Genomic DNA, 16,937 nt, shown 5'->3' with positions numbered 1-16,937 from the left:
ACTGAACACAGAGCAGTGAGAGCATGATCTGGTGGAAGGGGGAGCAAGCTTGTTCATTCATCACCGGTGACAGGAGATAGCGCTGCCGACTATGGGCCAGGGGGAGACGGAGGGGGAGTTTCAGGACCCGGCAGAGGCACAGGCAGAGACTCTGCAGCTGTCTCCATCTGCTCCAAATCTGGACAGTTTGCAAGTATATAGAACTGATTCCTCTGCAGAGCTGCCAGAGGGAGAAAGCCGGCAGCGCTGCAGGGGATCCAGAGGTGTCACAAGGCAGTACAGCTGGCTCTCCTCTCCTGCAGGTTTCCTTAGGCCCCTCTTCTGAAGCGACAGAACTCATGCTCTGTACAGGAGAGCTGGTTGTACTTTCCTATCAGCAGCCTTGCTCAGGGTTGTACACACGCTGCGGCAAAAGCTGTTAGCCCACGTCAATTTTGGTGGGCAGTACAGTGGCCAAACCTGACCTATTTAAGTAAATGGGGCCATGCCACAACCACCCTGCTACTTCATGCAATGCACACAGCTGTGCATGCTATGGGTTGGCATTTTCAGGATCAAACACCCCCTGAAAAATAATCCAGCATGGAGGGGCAGAACTGGTGTTTACCAATCACTATAAACAAAAATACACCTATACAACTATAAGTTCAAGAAAATATTTATTTACAAACATTTAAAAAGTATATTACACATTTCAACAAAGAAAAAAAGCAACATTCTTCTTCATACACAATATAGTTATAAATACACACAAAAAAAAACATGTTTACTGTAAACCGAATTTAGGAAAATGTAGAAATTGTCTAAAAGTTGATGATTGTTATGCTTTGTCTTGCACTGCATTGCTCTGTCTGGAAAGGGAAATAATAGGCAGCTGCAGAAAGGTGCACAGTTATGCTTCCAGAGCTTTTCCCATACTCAGTGGCGGTGCATCCATAAGGGCACACGGGTGCCTGAATATTCACTTTCCTAACACTGAACCGCCTCTCCGCCAACCAGGTGCTCGAGTCTGTTACCCGTCACCTGATTGGCTGAAACAACAGGCGCTCTGATTGGACGCCTATCAGGAGCCCAACCATAGGAGAGGATGGGAGGAGAGGACGGGAGAAGAAGGCATTGAGGACTTCGCTCATTGCCTGCCGCCGTCACCCATTGCCCCAGGGTAAGTGCCGGGCAGACGGCGGGGGGCACAGTGGGAGCATTTGATGGCACAGTGGGAGCATTTGATGGGAACAGTGGCTGCATATAATGGGCACAGTAGCGGTGTTTGATGGGCACAGTGGTGCCGTTTGATGGGCACAGTGGTTGCATTTGATGGTACAGTGGCTGTGTTTGATAGGCACAGTGAGGCTGCAATTGATGTTTTTTACGAATTTTTCAGTTTGTTTGCGCCCCCCAAAAAATTTTGAGCACCAGCCGCCTCTGCCCATACTGTTTTATGCTCATTTACACTACAATGCGTAGTATAATGCACATCATATCATGCATTATGACACACATTACAATAACACACTCGATATGTGTGTTGTAGTGCATTCTAATTCCCTCCCTCTAGATTGAAAGTGCTTCCAGCAAAGACTTCCTAACTCTCTTGTCTTGGATTCTGCTGTAATGGTACTGTCTCACATTTTTTTCTGTAAAAGATCGTGCAAATCGACGGCACTGTATGAATCCTGTATATTAATTCCAATTAATTCCAATTAATATTAATATACAGAGTATGTGCCATGAAGAATATATGTTTGTTAAGGCTACCTATGTCCTATATTCATTTATATAGAAACAATTTTTTGAGGCCATCATGGCCTTTAATGGTACTGTATAAGGACTAGAGGGTAGATATATATAAAAAATAAAAACAATTGTTCTATAGACTGGACAATAAGATAGCGATGACAAAAGGCTGATACTTTAAAACCAAATTTTTTTTTTCTACTCTTTATTTTTTGTAGAAATACATTTATATGCTCGCACTCTAAAAACTCCTGAAGAAGCGGAACCTTCTCCACGAAACATGTCGAGAAGAACCTGGATATACTGTATATGTTATGTGATAGGTTTTAAAGTATCAGCCTTTTGCCATCACTATCTTATTGTCCAGTCTATGGAGAGCAATTGAGTGCCCTTCTGTGGCACAATTTGTTTTTTATATGTGTTTTTTAAAATTGTTGTAATAAATACTTTTTTTATACATCTACCCATGTGTTGAAGTCCTTATACAGTACAATTAAAGTCCATGATAGCCTAAAAAAATGGTTTCTCTATAATATTAATAATAAATGCACACCGACCCATATATACAGTGAACCTCAGCACACCACAATACAATGCGATTGCTCTGTGCATTGCAGTGTGTAGTCTTTTAAAAACTAGAGCAGACCTATCTTTTTGTGTGCTGAGGTGCATTGACAACTGATCCAAAATGAATGGGCTGCTTAACGCAACATTCTTCAAGACATACAGATACATGCATTGAAACACACTGCATTATGGAATGACTGTCTCTAATGGAATGAGATTGGAGTTAAGGCCATAGGCTCCCACAAGTGAGCAGGAGCCAGAAACCTTAAACAACCCTATAAGTCAATCAGGTGAAAGGATCCTATAAGTGCTCCTGATTGGGGTTTAATGCCATTAATTTGTTTCTAGAGGTCCTCCAGAATTCTAGGTGGCCAATCTGGATTAACAGGTCAACTTTCTTGTGTAGGGCTGCGTAAATTAATACAACAAATAATAAATAAATTCATACCAGAAACAAACGCTTTTCTAAATGTTAATACACTGACAAAAAGCATTCTTTCCTATTTATTTATATGCTACAACAAAATAAGTTTTTTCTTTTATATTCGCAAAAAAAATAATGGATTAAAATAAAAGCATTTATTTGCTGGGGTGTTTAACCTACACCACATAGCACTGAGAATTGAGCCCCAATTAAAGTGATATTAAACCAAGAACACAAATGTAATATATTGCAGCTTACCAATTCTTAGATTAGTTGTGGTGGCTGCCTTATTTTTTCTTTTTTGTTTAGGCTTTTTTTCCTTTTTTTTCACCTGGTGGTCTGGCAAGTAAGTCCATTATTTTACAACTTCCTTTAACCTGTCCAGCAAACGTGACAGTAAGAGGGTTAAGGCAAACCATTTACCACTGACAGGGGTGCTTACGATCATCAACTTTTATTCATTTATGCAAAACTTTTATCCCAAAAGGGAAAAAAAAAACAGATACTGTAACTGCCTAGAAAGTATGAAAAGAGTTTGGCTATTATTGTTAGTCAAGCCAATCTAAGGTGATGTCCAGTAAAATAAATTTTGGCCTTCTGCGCTAGTGTGACATTAACTCATTTAATACACCCCCTAATCTAAAACAATAATATACTTTAATCAAAAACTATAGTTGAACAAACTATACAAATTCTTATGATCCCTTTGGTAAAATAAAAGAGATAGAATATTAAAAAGTTTAACTTTTAGACTTCTTCTTTATATTAATATGTTTTTTATAATATTACTTTCTGTTATCATCAATACTGATGATTGTTAAAAATGTTATTATTATAACTATGAATGTTCTGATTTGTAGGAATTGTGTACAAGCATGTAATACAATATCTAACATAAGTTAAAGGGGACACAAAATCCATACCTAACAAACACATTTAGTTTTTAAAGTCTAAATAAGGAAATATAAATGAACCTGTTACATATACCTAATAGTTTTACCGATAAGGACAGACATTAGTTATTTACATTTTAAATAAAATGATTTCTGAATAAAGCACAGCAGTGCAAATCTACTTATATATACATATATTTCAGTACAGACAATCAACAAAATGAAATGCACCAGAAAGAAATTATAAATAAAAGTTGAAATTATAGCAACAAACAGTTGTGATAGACAGAAATTAGCTATTTGTAAAAAGTGGCTCTTACAAATATACATATGTGTACAATCCTTTCAGCGCTCTCCAAAAGGTATAATACAAATAACGTAAAGGCAATAATTCAAAAAAGAACGAAATGTAAAAAAAAAATTGCCATATGCAAACCGGAAAAAAATGCAAATTTACAATCTAATAAAACGTATAGCGGTACTAGTCAAAACATATAGTTCAAAATTAGCAATTCTCCCAGTTTCTGCGCAGTCAAATCAGAAAATGTACAATTTATTCTCCCAGTCCTCAGGATCATCAGTAACTCATTCATATTGTACCTGTTGAATGAACACAGAAGTAAATACATGGTTAGAACATAACAAACATATAAATATGATTGCAGATCTACATACAAATAGAAAAAGAACTACAATTCATAGGCCCCATAGGGCATTTCTTTGTATCCACTGCACCAGATGCTTTTGGGGGCCCCTCCTATCTAGCACCCTGATATTGGGCTACAGATGTACTTCATTTCATGAATAAATACAGTTCTGATAAGGAGACTTCACCGTAAACCACATGGTTACTCTTTTCTTGGGCAAAGAACAGGAGCTTTCCTGGTCTAGTAAAGTGTGTATGCTCTTCTACCACTTGTCAACCAGGCATTTTCTGACACTTTTTGTTTACAAGTTAAAAATCTGTATTTTTTACTAGAACCTCCAAACATTATTCTTTTTTTTTTTTTTTTTTTAACAGAGACCCTAGGGAATAAAATGGCGACTGTTGCAATTTTATATGTTATTCGGTATTTGTGCAGCGGTTTTCAAACACGATTTTTTGGGGCAAAACACAATATATGCCCCAATTTTTTTGTAAAATGTGAAAGATGTTACACCGAGTAAATAGATACCTAACATGGTACCCTTTAAAACTGCGCTCGTGGAATGGCGACAAACTATGGTACTTAAAAATCTCCATAAACGCCTTTACAGGATTTAGAGTTACAGATGAGGTCTAGCACTAGAATTATTGCTTATGCTCTAATGTTCGTGGTGATACATGATATGTGTGGTGTTTACATATGAGTGCGTGACCTATTTTTTATTTTTACAGATCAAAAAAATAAAAATTTTGATTTCTTGCTTTAAGACAAAAAAAATTACTTCCAGCCTGGGCCGTAAGTGACGTCATGACGGCGCTCTGGTCTTCCAAGGCCATAGAGTCAATAAACGAGACTCTACTCTTTAATTGCCTATGGGAGCAGCTGGGTGCACCATCAGATCCTTTCTCGGGCGAACCGGCTAAAACAGTAAGCCTGAGAAACACCAGCGAGCGGTGGGAGGGGGGACGTCCCCTCCTGCCGCTTCGGAAAACGTTCCAGCGGCTCATGAACTGCTCTAAATGCTTTCATGAGAAAGCCAGTGGCTGGCTGCAAAAAACTATACTGGGGTTATGGCTGATAGCTTAATCCCAGTAAGCCACTTGCAAACTGCAAACCGTATATATATAAACACGTATTGCGGTCGGAAAGTGGTTAAATAACAGCCAGAATTATCTAATTATGACACATAATTGTACTCATGGCTTGCATGACTCTAAAGGAAAAAAGACCTGGTTTTCAAAAATATATTGTTTTTGTTTTTCATGGTGAGGACAGAGCAAGGTTTTTGCGGTATTATAGATTACTGCTGGACCACCAGCTGAGAACACAATTTCAAATGAACACAAACTATAGCTTATTAATTTTCTCAAATTTACTTTTATCTCCAGCAACATATTATTAAAAAGACAAAGGTAACTAAAAGACTAAAGAATCTGCAACAAATTATTTCTATAATAAAGACAGTCCTTAGTTTTTTTTTTTCATGGCAGCTGACCAAAAAAAAAAAAGAAAAAAGTGGACTAAGCCCACCTGAAATTGATTATGGGGGGGCGTGACCGGATGTGGAAGTGAGGATGCTTGTGCGCCCCCCCTCCCCTCCCTCCGCTCTGCACATCCAAGATGCTGATGGGGGCATGGAGGCCGGCCAGTGATGTGTGAGAGGCGTCGGGCTGAGCCAAGATAGCTCCTAAATGCTCCGCTCTCCAACACAATTCTACCAGCCTGGGCAAGCCGTGGAGACGAGCCGTGGTGGTGGTGTGAGAGGCCCCCCCTTGCAGGTCAGTGAACTGCAATGAGACCAGTCCCAGCAGCATCAGCAGTGTGTGTGTTTGGCATGGAGCCAAAAGCAGTGAACCGTGACTCTGAGGATCATCTCGTGTACGCTGGATGCAGGTGAAGGTCTTTTTCCTCCCTCTCTCTCTGCTCTCCCTGACCTTTTTCTCTCACAAACTGCTAGCTTGGACTGTGTTTACTGTGGATATGCTGGCTATGTTGAACTGTTGATACGTTAAGGGAGCAGCATTTATTACTTGTGCCAAACACAAAAACAGCCCTAAGAAATAGTGTGTGAGGCTAGCAAGGAGCCGGACGATAGGACAGATCTAATTGCAGTTTAAATGTTTGCAGAGAGTTGAAGTTTGGAGGATTAACCCCTGCAGCACTGGCTGATAAGTGAAAGTTTGTTTTTTCTTTCTTCTGCTTTCTCCTGTTTATTAGCAATACAAACTGGGCCTGAGCCCCGGTGGAAGACGGGCGGAACTAGCTGCAAGCTTTAAGGACTTTATGCTTAAAACATACAGTGCCAAAAATCAGTGTGAGAGACTGGTAGGTTGCTGGTTTGTGGAATAATCTTGATAACAGTAAAAGTAGTGGGTAAGAAGTCAAGTGCACTGTGTAAAGGATGCCCAGTATTAGCTGGAATTTCTAAGGGCTTTTAGGTTTAAACAAACAGCTCTAAAAGTCAGTGTGAGAGACTGACAGTGAGCTGGTGTGTGGGACAATTTCAACAGCAGTAAAAAGCAGCGGTAAGAAGCCAAGTGCATTGTGTGGAAGATGTGCTGTACCAGCTGGAAGCTTTAAGGGCTTTTTTTGTGCTGAAAGTCTTAAAAGGGTAATCCCTGTATTATTGGAGAAAGGATTAAATTATTTTATATATATATTCTTTTCTGATAAGGATTTGGTAAAATCCCCAGCTGAAGCTGGCTGAAGGAACCTGTATTTAAAGGAGTAGTGATGATAGAATTACAGTCACTGGTGGGGCCTTGGAAGTTACGAATAGGGAGAAGATGACAAAGAAGACGGGTGAGGAGGTTTTGCATCAGGAGAGTACAAAACCACAAATGCAGTGCACAGTTAAAAACAAAGGGAGCCAAGCAGCAGCAAAATTTGAAAAATATGCGCACACACCAGTTAAAGTTCCTCAAACTTCCTCACAAGTTAAAAATCAGGGGGGGGGGGCAGGAACAAGAAAAAGCCAGGGTCAGTAAAAGATGGATATAAGTACGGAAAAACCATCAACAATGGAGAATTCAATACTGGTCTTGGAGGGGTGTGCTAGAGCTGGGGAAGAACCCTCATTAAAGGATGTACTGTTGGCAGCAAATTTTTGCAAATCCTCTCTTTATGAAGTGGCTGAGCAACTTAAAGGGATAAGAGAAGAGATATATTTTTTAAGACATGACGCACAGAAAGTTCATGAATGAACTACGGCCCTGGAAGGGAGAATGAGCTTGGTGGAGGACGATCTAAACCCATTAAAACAGGAAGTGAAGACAATTAGTGTTAAAATGAATGCATATGCCTTTAAAATGGAGGACATGGAGAACAGACTGCGTAGGAACAATGTGAGAATTTTGGGGCTATCCAAGCGCTGTGGGGGCTCCAACCCTATAGGTTTTATGGAGAAATGGCTGATGGAAACCTTTGGGAAGGATGTTTTCTCTCCCTTCTTTGCAATTGAGAGGGCACACAGAGTGCCATATAGAGTACCACTCCCAGGGGTTCAGCCCAGAGCATTTTTAGTGAAACTACTTTTTTTCAAGGATAAAGAGACTATACACCAGAAGGCTAGGGAAAGGAGGGATATATATTATAATGGGGTTAAGATTTTATTCTTTCCAGATTTTTCTGCTGTATTGCAAAAAAAAAGAGCCAAGCTTGTGGAGGTCAAGAAAAAATTGCAGCAATTAAAAATTGTATATGCTATGCTATATACCTCTCGGCTACAGGTAGTGGCATTAGGTGAAATGCACTTTTTTATGCCCCAAATGAGGCGTTTGTGTGGCTGGAGAAAAAAGAAGAGAGGATACGACAGGATCAAGAGCGGAGCATGGGAGATTAATAATGATGTACAAGGATTCAGTTTTGAATAGACAGACTGTTTTTTTTTTTCTCCTGGGGGGGGGTGCACTATGGGGAGAGAACATTAGCTGAGCATCCTCTTGGGGTGGGTTGGCTCTGGCTTTTTTCCTTTCTCTCTGTCTTCTCTCCCTTGGTTGGGAAGGGGGATAGAGGAGAAGGTGGATGCTTTGGTCATTGGTAGGGATCACTTCAAATGCCCTTGGTATGGGCCTAGTGTGGGTCAGGTGAGGGGTGTGAAAGAAATTTTTTGTATATGTCTTATGTGGGGTTTTTTTGTGCTGTTTTTTTGTTGCTCGTTTTTTGTACTTGTCTTATGTGTTTTTTTGTTTTTTAGGTGTTGTCTTTTTGCTGTTCGTTGTAGAAATATATGTGGTTTGTCAGTCGGTTTTTTCTTTTTTTAGTGTGGATGGGGAAAAGATATTGTATGGGAAATACACAAGTCAAATACTGGTCATATAGGTTTAGCGAGGTACAGGGGTGGGTGGAGAAAGGGTGTTGTAAGAAGACGGATACAAATGCTTGACTTTTTATTTTTTGCACTAAAAACACAACTATGCGATTTGAGTGTTGTATGGGAATATATTTATTAAGGAGGGAGGGAGGAGGGGAAAGAAAAAAGAAATGGAAAAACCATTGCACTAAAAATATTATAAAGGGACTTGAGTATCATGGTGGTATATATAGAAAAACACAAGTTTCAAATAGTTTAGCAAGTGTAAGGAATAGCACAAAGAGGAAAGAAAAATTAGATATAGGTGGATTGGGGACACTAAGTCACTGATGGATGACTCTTTTCTTTTTTTTTTCTTTTTTCTTCTCATTTTTTTGGTATATATGCAGTTTAACCTCCCTGGCGGTATGATTATTTCAGATTTTAGGTGCTGAAAGCGGTACCATTATTTTGCACAGAAATTTGGCGTTTTATATTGTAGGCCTGTAATTCTTAGGAATAGTTCACTTAAATCTGTCCAAACAAGAGTCTAGTAGACATCCCGGGTATGATAAAGTTTGAAAAACGAAATAAAAAATTATAATATAATAACTAACTATAAATAATTAAAACACATAATAATATAATAATAATAAAAATTATATAATAATGTAATCAAATCAAAAACACTGAAATTTGCTCAGTTCCAGAATTTTAGCTTTTATTACTTTTAGTGTTTGATGACGGATCTCCCCACAAATCACTATCGCTCAATTCTGCAAGTGATTCTAATTTATTATCGCTGTTTTCTAGCTGGTCTAAAACCACTTTTGATGTAAAGAGACAGTTTTGGTTGCTATGGACAATCTCCAGTTTCCAGGCAGAAAGAACAGTTTTATATATATAAAACTGCATGCAGGACACTGGGCAGACCACTAGGGACAAAGGGGATGTGTAGTTATTTGATACAGTACTGTAATCTGTAAGATTACAGTATGCTGTATCTATACTGTGTGTTTACTGTGTGTTTCACTTTTGAATTTGCCGCCGAACTCCGTCCCCGTGCGTCGCAACGCTCGCAGGGAACGGAGCTCGGCACTGTGAATCGAGCGAGACACAGCGGCTCGCCGATCACAGCGGGGAGACATCGCAGGAACCAGGGGACAAGGTAAGTAATCTCTTCCTGGATCCTGCGATGCAAGCCCGAGTCTGGCTCGGGGATACCGCTTTTGGTATGTAAAATCCACCCCGAGCCAGACTCGGGAATACCGCCAGGGGGGTTAAAATGATAAATGTATGTTCTAGGAATATCCGAGGATTGGGAGACCCTATAAAGAGAGCTGCAGTTATCACTGCAGTGACAGCCCTTCAACAAGAGTTGATACTTTATTTAAAAAGAAGAAACTCCCAGACTCAGTATCACTTGGTATATACCTCATACTCTAGGGGAGTGAGTGTTTTGGGGACAGGAGTTGAATTCTCCTGCAGGCAGATCAATATAGAATAGAGAGGCCGGTATATTTTCTTGTATTGTACTATTGGGGGAATGACCTGCATCTTGGCATATATATATATATATATCCCTCCCCCATTTAAAGCAGAGGATTTATATCAATTGATGAAATTTACGTCTGACAAACGTAATGTTCCAATAATGGCAGTGGGAGACTTTAATATGGTATTAGATGGGAGGGTAGATAGATGTCCTCCAGGAACTCAGGTTGGAAAAGGTGTTATTACGCTCTTACAAATAATTGGAGAACTGGGGTTAGGAGATATATGGAGGATGAGGAATCCAACTAAACAGCAATACTCTTGTTTTTCAAAAACTCACTTCACGCTCTCTAGGATCGATTTACCCCTCGGCAGTGAAGACATGTTTCATTTTGTTAAGAATATAAAGTATATGCCCAGGAGTCTCTCAGACCACTCTCCATTAGTTGTATCGCTGAGTCAAGGGGAGGAGTTTGGTAAAAGGGAATGCAAAATTAGCCCATATTGGTTAAAGATAATAGGGGGCAAAGAGGGAGTGACATCATCTCTGGAGGAATTCATGAGGATTAATGCTAGGACAGCATCACCCGCAGTGGTCTGGGACACCCTTAAGGCCTATCTTAGGGTGATACTAATACAACATATAGCAAGAGTAAAAAGACAGACTAAAGAGCAGAAAAAACTGATTGGAAACAAGATCATAGAAGCAGAATGGAAGTATGTAGAGAGGTCAACCCCTGGGGCGTTTCAGGTATGGGTCAAAACCCAACAAGATTATTAAGATTTATTATACACAAAAGCTGAAAATAAATTGTTGTTTCAGAGACAGCACTATTACGTGGAAGGAGAGAGTGCAGGGCATCTACTGGCTCGATTGGCAAAGGCAAATACATCTATTACTGTTATAACTACTATTAGAACAGACGGGGGAAGAATAACAGCATATGGCCCTGAGATTGTAAATACTTTTAAAAAATACTAAGAGAAATTGTATAGTGCCCAAGGTGGGGAGGTAGAGTGGGAGATGTGGAACTTTTTTAGAAATCTGAAGATCCCTTGCCTCACTGAGGAAAATAGAGAGGCACTAGATGCCCCTATAGGCCTGGAAGAGGTAAGACAGGGGGTGTCAGCTTTGGCAAACCAGAAAACTCCAGGACCGGATGGTTTGTCTGCAGAGATATATAAAATATATGAAGAGATATTGCTGCCAGAGCTGCTGAAGACATTCACCAAGGAACTAGAGGAGGGTGTGTTGCCTTTGTCTATGAGGGATTCCACTATTGTCGTCCTTCCAAAAGAGGGGAAGGATTTACTTCATCCATCTTCCTATAGGCCAATAGCACTGTTGGGCACAGATATCAAAATTTTGGCAAAAATATTGGCTGAGAAAATAATCCAGAATCTGGTCCATACAGACCAGACAGGGTTAATACCAAATAGATCAACCAGCATTAACATAAGGAGGGTGTGGTTAAACCTGCAGGCTCTGACAATTAATGTAGGGTCAAGGGCATTATTGTCCCTGGACGCAGCCATGGCCTTCGACAGTCTGGAATGGCATTATTTGTGGCAGACCTTGACTGCCTTCCAATTTGGGTCAAAGTATGTTGGTTGGGTAAGACTTTTTTAGGAAAGGCCCAGAGCAAAAGTGAAGATAAATAATAAGTGCTCTGAATCATTTTTTTTGACCCGGGGAACAAGACAGGGGTGTCCTTTGTCATCCCTGTTATTTGCTTTGGCAATGGAGCCATTGGCTATAACCATTAGGTCATCCGCAAGGATACAGGGATTTCAAAGGGCTTCAGGAGTGGAGAAAATAGCATTATATGCTAATGATGTGTTATTATTTCTGGGGGATACGCGGGGGTCCCTGGCGGAAGCAATGGATATAATTATAGATTTTGGGCAGATATCATGCCTAAATATAAACTGGGACAAATCAAAGCTGCTTCGACTCGCTGAAGACAGACCTGTCACCAGAGCTTCCGCAAGTGGAAATAGTCAACAGGCTCAAATACTTAGGAATATACATAACGTTAAACCCCAAAGAATACATAAAAAACAATATTGCCCCACTTTTTGATAAACTTAGATGTAAAGGGAAGGTGTGGAGACAGTTACTCTTGTCAGTGGCATTATTTTTTACTTTTTGCTATAATAAATATCCCCAAAAAATATATAAAAAAAATTACGTATTCTTCAAAAAAAAAAAAAAAATTGCAACAAGCGTTTATTGATTGGTTTGCGCAAAAGTTATAGCAGCTACAAAATAGGGGATAGTTTTATGACATTTTTATTAATATATTTTTTTAGTAATGGCAGCGATCAGAGATTTTTATCATGACTGCGACATTATGGCAGACAGATCAGACACTTTTGGCGCTATTTTAAGACCATTCACATTTATACAGCGATCAGTGCGATTAAAAATGCATTGATTACTATGTAAATGTGACTGGCAGTGAAGGGGTTAACCAGGATGGGGTGCTGTAGGGGTTAAGTGTGTCCTAACTGTGGGGGGGTGGGGGGTGGGCTGATGTGTGACACGACACTGATCACCGCTCCCGATTACAGGGAGCTGTGCACACTCACGGAGCTCGCAGCGTGCCCACAAGCCGTGTCTTAAAGGGCAACGTACAGGTACGTTAATATGCCTGTACGTGCACTTCTGCCAACATATATCGGCATGAGCCAGTCAGCAAGAAGTTAAAGAGAGACCACCAGAGTGGAGTGAGGCAAATATCCTTTGAAAAATAATTGATGCTAGTGCATCTAGGAGGTTTTATCTCATTTATATATGGTGGCATTTGTGACAGAGTGGTAAGGGGAAACGAGGAGCTTCCTTGTAGGAAGGGATGGGAGGAAGACCTAGGAGACATATCAAATGAACATTGGAAGTATATTTTGGAAACAGGCCCCTTAAGCATCCTGTCACCATCACAATCAGTGTCACACCTGATGTTACTACATAGAGCATACAAGACACCTCAGAAATTATTTCTTTATGGGTGAAGGATGGATGCTAAATGTCCAAGATGCAGGGACCCAAAGGGTGATCTAGTCCATATAATGTGGAGGTAACCCAAATTGAATATATACTGGAGTGAAGTTGTGGGAAAAATAAACAAGGTATTTGGAGTATCTCTCGGTCTAGACTCTAAAATATGTTTACTGAGTTGTATGGAGAAAAATTAGGGGGAGTATAGGGGGGAGACAAATAGTAATAACTAGCAAGAAGGTGGCTGGCGGTGAACCCACAAACTTGGGTAGAATGGGAGGAGAAGGTTAATAAAACAATAAGTATGGAAAGATTTGTGTATAATAGAAGGGGAAATGCCAAAATGTTAAAAAAAATATAGGAAGGTTGGATGAGAAGATAAGGGAAATATGTGATGCAGAGTTAAGTGTAAAGTGGTCCCCTTTCCTGCGGATACCAAGATTTAATTTTTGTTTTCTTCTTCTGCTGCTTAGAACTATGTATAGTGTGTAAATAGAAATGACACACCAATTTTGATATAAAAGTGAAGGGTGAACTGAAGTGTATGATGTAAATTCAGGGGGATATATGTTAAATGTTGGGGGGGGGTGCAAAGAGTAAGTGAAGGTTGTATAAAAGTATATTTGTTTCTTGTCGTTTTGTATGAATAAAAAAATTACTTTAGGAGCTGTTGGCATTTTTTTTTTTTTTTGCCAAAGCTTCTAAACTCAACTCCATAAAAGCCTATGTGTCAATGTACACATAGGTTTTTAGCAGAGTTTAGGAGCTGTCACGTTTAGGTGAGCTTCAAAGTTCCTCTCCTGAACGTGGAAAAATCGCATTCAGGATAGGAAGGTTTTGACCACCGACCGAGGGAAACCGAAAAATGCGGCAAGATCGCGGTAAAATTTGCGTTTTCCTGCAGCCGTAATAAATGTAGGCTAGTGTACATGAAGCCTTACTCTTTCGATGTCCAGTGTAAGAAATTATTATAAAATTAAAATCTACACATTATACAATTGAACAATTATCTACAGAGTCAAGGTACAAAAGAATGTTGAGAGGTCCCAGCTTTCTGCTATACAGAGGTTTATTTTGAATTTTGTCCATATGTATATGGAAGCATATAGATGTCCACTGGCACCCACTGATTGTCGGTAAAACACACAGAGCAGAGATCTGCCTATGTAAACAAGGCAGATCTCCGTTCTGACAGGGAGGAAGAGATGGATTTTGTGCACCTGCAATTTTTAAAACATATAAGCTATATTATTGAGGATTATTGAGGCTGTGAGTAGCTTTATATTTTCCTGGAATTCAGTGACTTGTGATATCGCTGTTTTAAAGAAGTGATGTTTGAGGCACATAGCGAGAACAGATGGATTTACAGAGGATTTGTTGGTATATAACCTCTATCTGGTCTCTTAGGTTAAGTTTATCCAGTGAGGTTTTAAAGCCTTTCAGAGAAGCAGCACGATTATTTCTGTGATTATATTATTTGTACTTTTCAGAACTACGGTAGCAAAAAATGAAATCAGAGAAAAAAAAGGAAATATGAACGTTGGGTTGAATGGTCAAACAGAGAACAATGGTCAAACGACTCCAGACATATTCTACCAAGGCTTATTGGGTGGGAGTGTTGTTAGTTATATTTCAAACATTCATGGTGATATTGTTACACAGTTGATTCTGAACTGTAGGCATTGTGCAAACATGTATATGTGTAACTTAAAGGTACTAAACCCAGGACCCTGCATTCACTATATTTGGTCTCCCACAGTACATAGAACATGGAAATGCAATTATTTTCATAAATATAAACTACTAAATACCTTTTTTAATCATCAGTATATAGCAGTCTTGTGACTTCTATCAGTGTCTGTTTAAAGATTGTAGGAGGACTTTTCATTCTCCCCTGATCCCCTGTCTTGGAAACTGCAGGACCCCTGACCCTCTGGACAGTGCCAATTGGCCCTGCCCGTGCGCATAACATGCACTCCCCCAGAAAAGAAAAACTCTCTAGCAATACACACCAAACTGAGCATGTGCAGCTTGCCCCTAAGGTTTGTGGACAGTGGAAGAAGAGGAGGATCAGAGAAGACAGGCTCAAACAGCCGAGGTTTGCTGAGGTCAGCAGAGCTGTCCTCGGGCCTTTCCGGCTGTTTACGAGGCTCTTCGGCGCCCCCCGTCTCTGGCCGCATGCCGTATTGCATGCCATTGAAGTAATTGCGGAACAAATTATTTTCGTTTCCATTGACTTCAGTGGGGAAACTCGCTTTGATATTCGAGTACTTTGGATTACGAGCATTCCCCTGGAATTTATTATGTTTGTAATCCGAGGTTCCACTGTATATTGAAAAAATCCTGTTTATTACAGAGCTCAATAGCGCAACCTTAGATTAACACACACACACACAGCTCTTTCTGTCACAAATAGAGTTGGGTGCTACAATGATGTAACTCCAGCACACATGTAATTAGATAGTTAGATAATAATTAGATAGAAAGGTTGAATGAAGACACCAGTCCATCCTGAGTGAGTGTGGGTGCGTGTCTACAATTATCCCTTTTATTTAAGGTACCTAAATAGCACTGTCAATTTATGCAGTGCTCCACACATACATCGCACACTGACATTGGTCCCTACCCTCAAGGAGCCCACAATCCAAGGTCCCCAACTCACATTCATTTACTAGGGCCAATTTTTGGACAGAAGCCAATTAACCTACCAGCATGTCTTTGGAGTGTGGGAGGAAACCGGAGTATCGGGAGGAAACCCACGCAGCCACAGGGAGAACAGGCAAATGCCAGGCAGGTAGTGTCGTGGTTGGGATTCAAACCAGCGACCCTTTTTACTGCTAGGCAAGAGTGCTACCCACTACACCACTGTGCTGCAGGAGTTACATAATAAGCAGCTGCCCTGTGGCAGAGCCGGAAGATGCTGGACACGAAAAACCGGTAGAAGATGTCAGCATTGGAGGATGAGAAGGTTTGCAGACATTGCACTGCAGGACTAGGGCACTCTGGGAAATAAGTGTACCATAATTTCATATGCTGTGCATACTTGCACATTTTGGCAATAATCCACTCACTCCAGAAGCAGTAAAGTTCTGCTTTAAATAGAACCAATATACCATATACAGTGGGCAAAATAAGTATTGAACATGTCACCATTTTTCTAAAGGTGCTATTTACATGAAATTTTCACCATGTGTCGGTAACAACACATGCAATCCATATACTGTAAACGATGAAACAAAAACAATAGTTCAGAAATTAAGTTATGTGTAATAAAATTAAACGACACAGGGAAAAAATATTGAACACATGAAGAAAGGGAGGTGCAAAAAAGGCATGGAAAGTCAAGACACCCGCTGACATCTATCAGTAATTATAAAGCAACCTTGCCCATTGTCAGTCTAAATTAATATCAATTGGTTCAGTCTCAACTAATGGCCTTCAAAAAGGTGTCTCATTACCAAGGTGCCACGCAAGAAACATCTCATGATGGGTAAAAGCAAAGAGCTCTCTCAAGACCTTTGCAACTTTATTGTTGCAAAACATACTGATGGCATTGGTTAAAAAAGGATTTCTACACTTCTAAATGTTCCAGTGAGCACTGTTAAGGCCATATCCTGGAAGTGGGAAGAACATAATTTCACCATAATCCGGCCACGACCCAGTGCTCCTCGCAAGATTTCTGACAGAGGAGTGAAAAGAATTATCAAAAGAGTTGTCCAAAAGACAAGGACCACTTGTGAAGAGCTTCAGAAAGACCTGGAATTAGCAGGTACAATTGTTTAAAAAAAAAAAACAATAAGTAATTCACTGAACTGACATGGCCTGTATGCACGATCACCACGCAAGACGCCATTGCTGAAGAAAAAGCATGATGAAGCTAGTTTAAAGT

The 16,937-nt window shown here is 40.0% G+C and overlaps 1 protein-coding gene across 2 annotated transcripts in view; it reads right to left on the bottom strand.

Moving 5' to 3' along the window:
- Positions 1–642: 642 nt before the first annotated feature.
- RALYL (RALY RNA binding protein like) overlaps positions 643–16,937 on the bottom strand; it is a 1,862,755-nt gene continuing 1,846,460 nt past the window's right edge. For both annotated transcript variants that reach the window (XM_073631886.1, XM_073631887.1), the window contains one exon: positions 643–4,218. The gene's annotated coding sequence lies outside the window, so the exon portion shown is untranslated. The remainder of the gene's footprint in view (positions 4,219–16,937) is intronic.

Source organism: Aquarana catesbeiana, linkage group LG05 (assembly GCF_042186555.1).
Source record: "Aquarana catesbeiana isolate 2022-GZ linkage group LG05, ASM4218655v1, whole genome shotgun sequence".
NCBI classification, from domain to species: Eukaryota; Metazoa; Chordata; class Amphibia; order Anura; family Ranidae; genus Aquarana; species Aquarana catesbeiana.
This window is presented reverse-complemented; position numbering and strand designations above follow the sequence as displayed.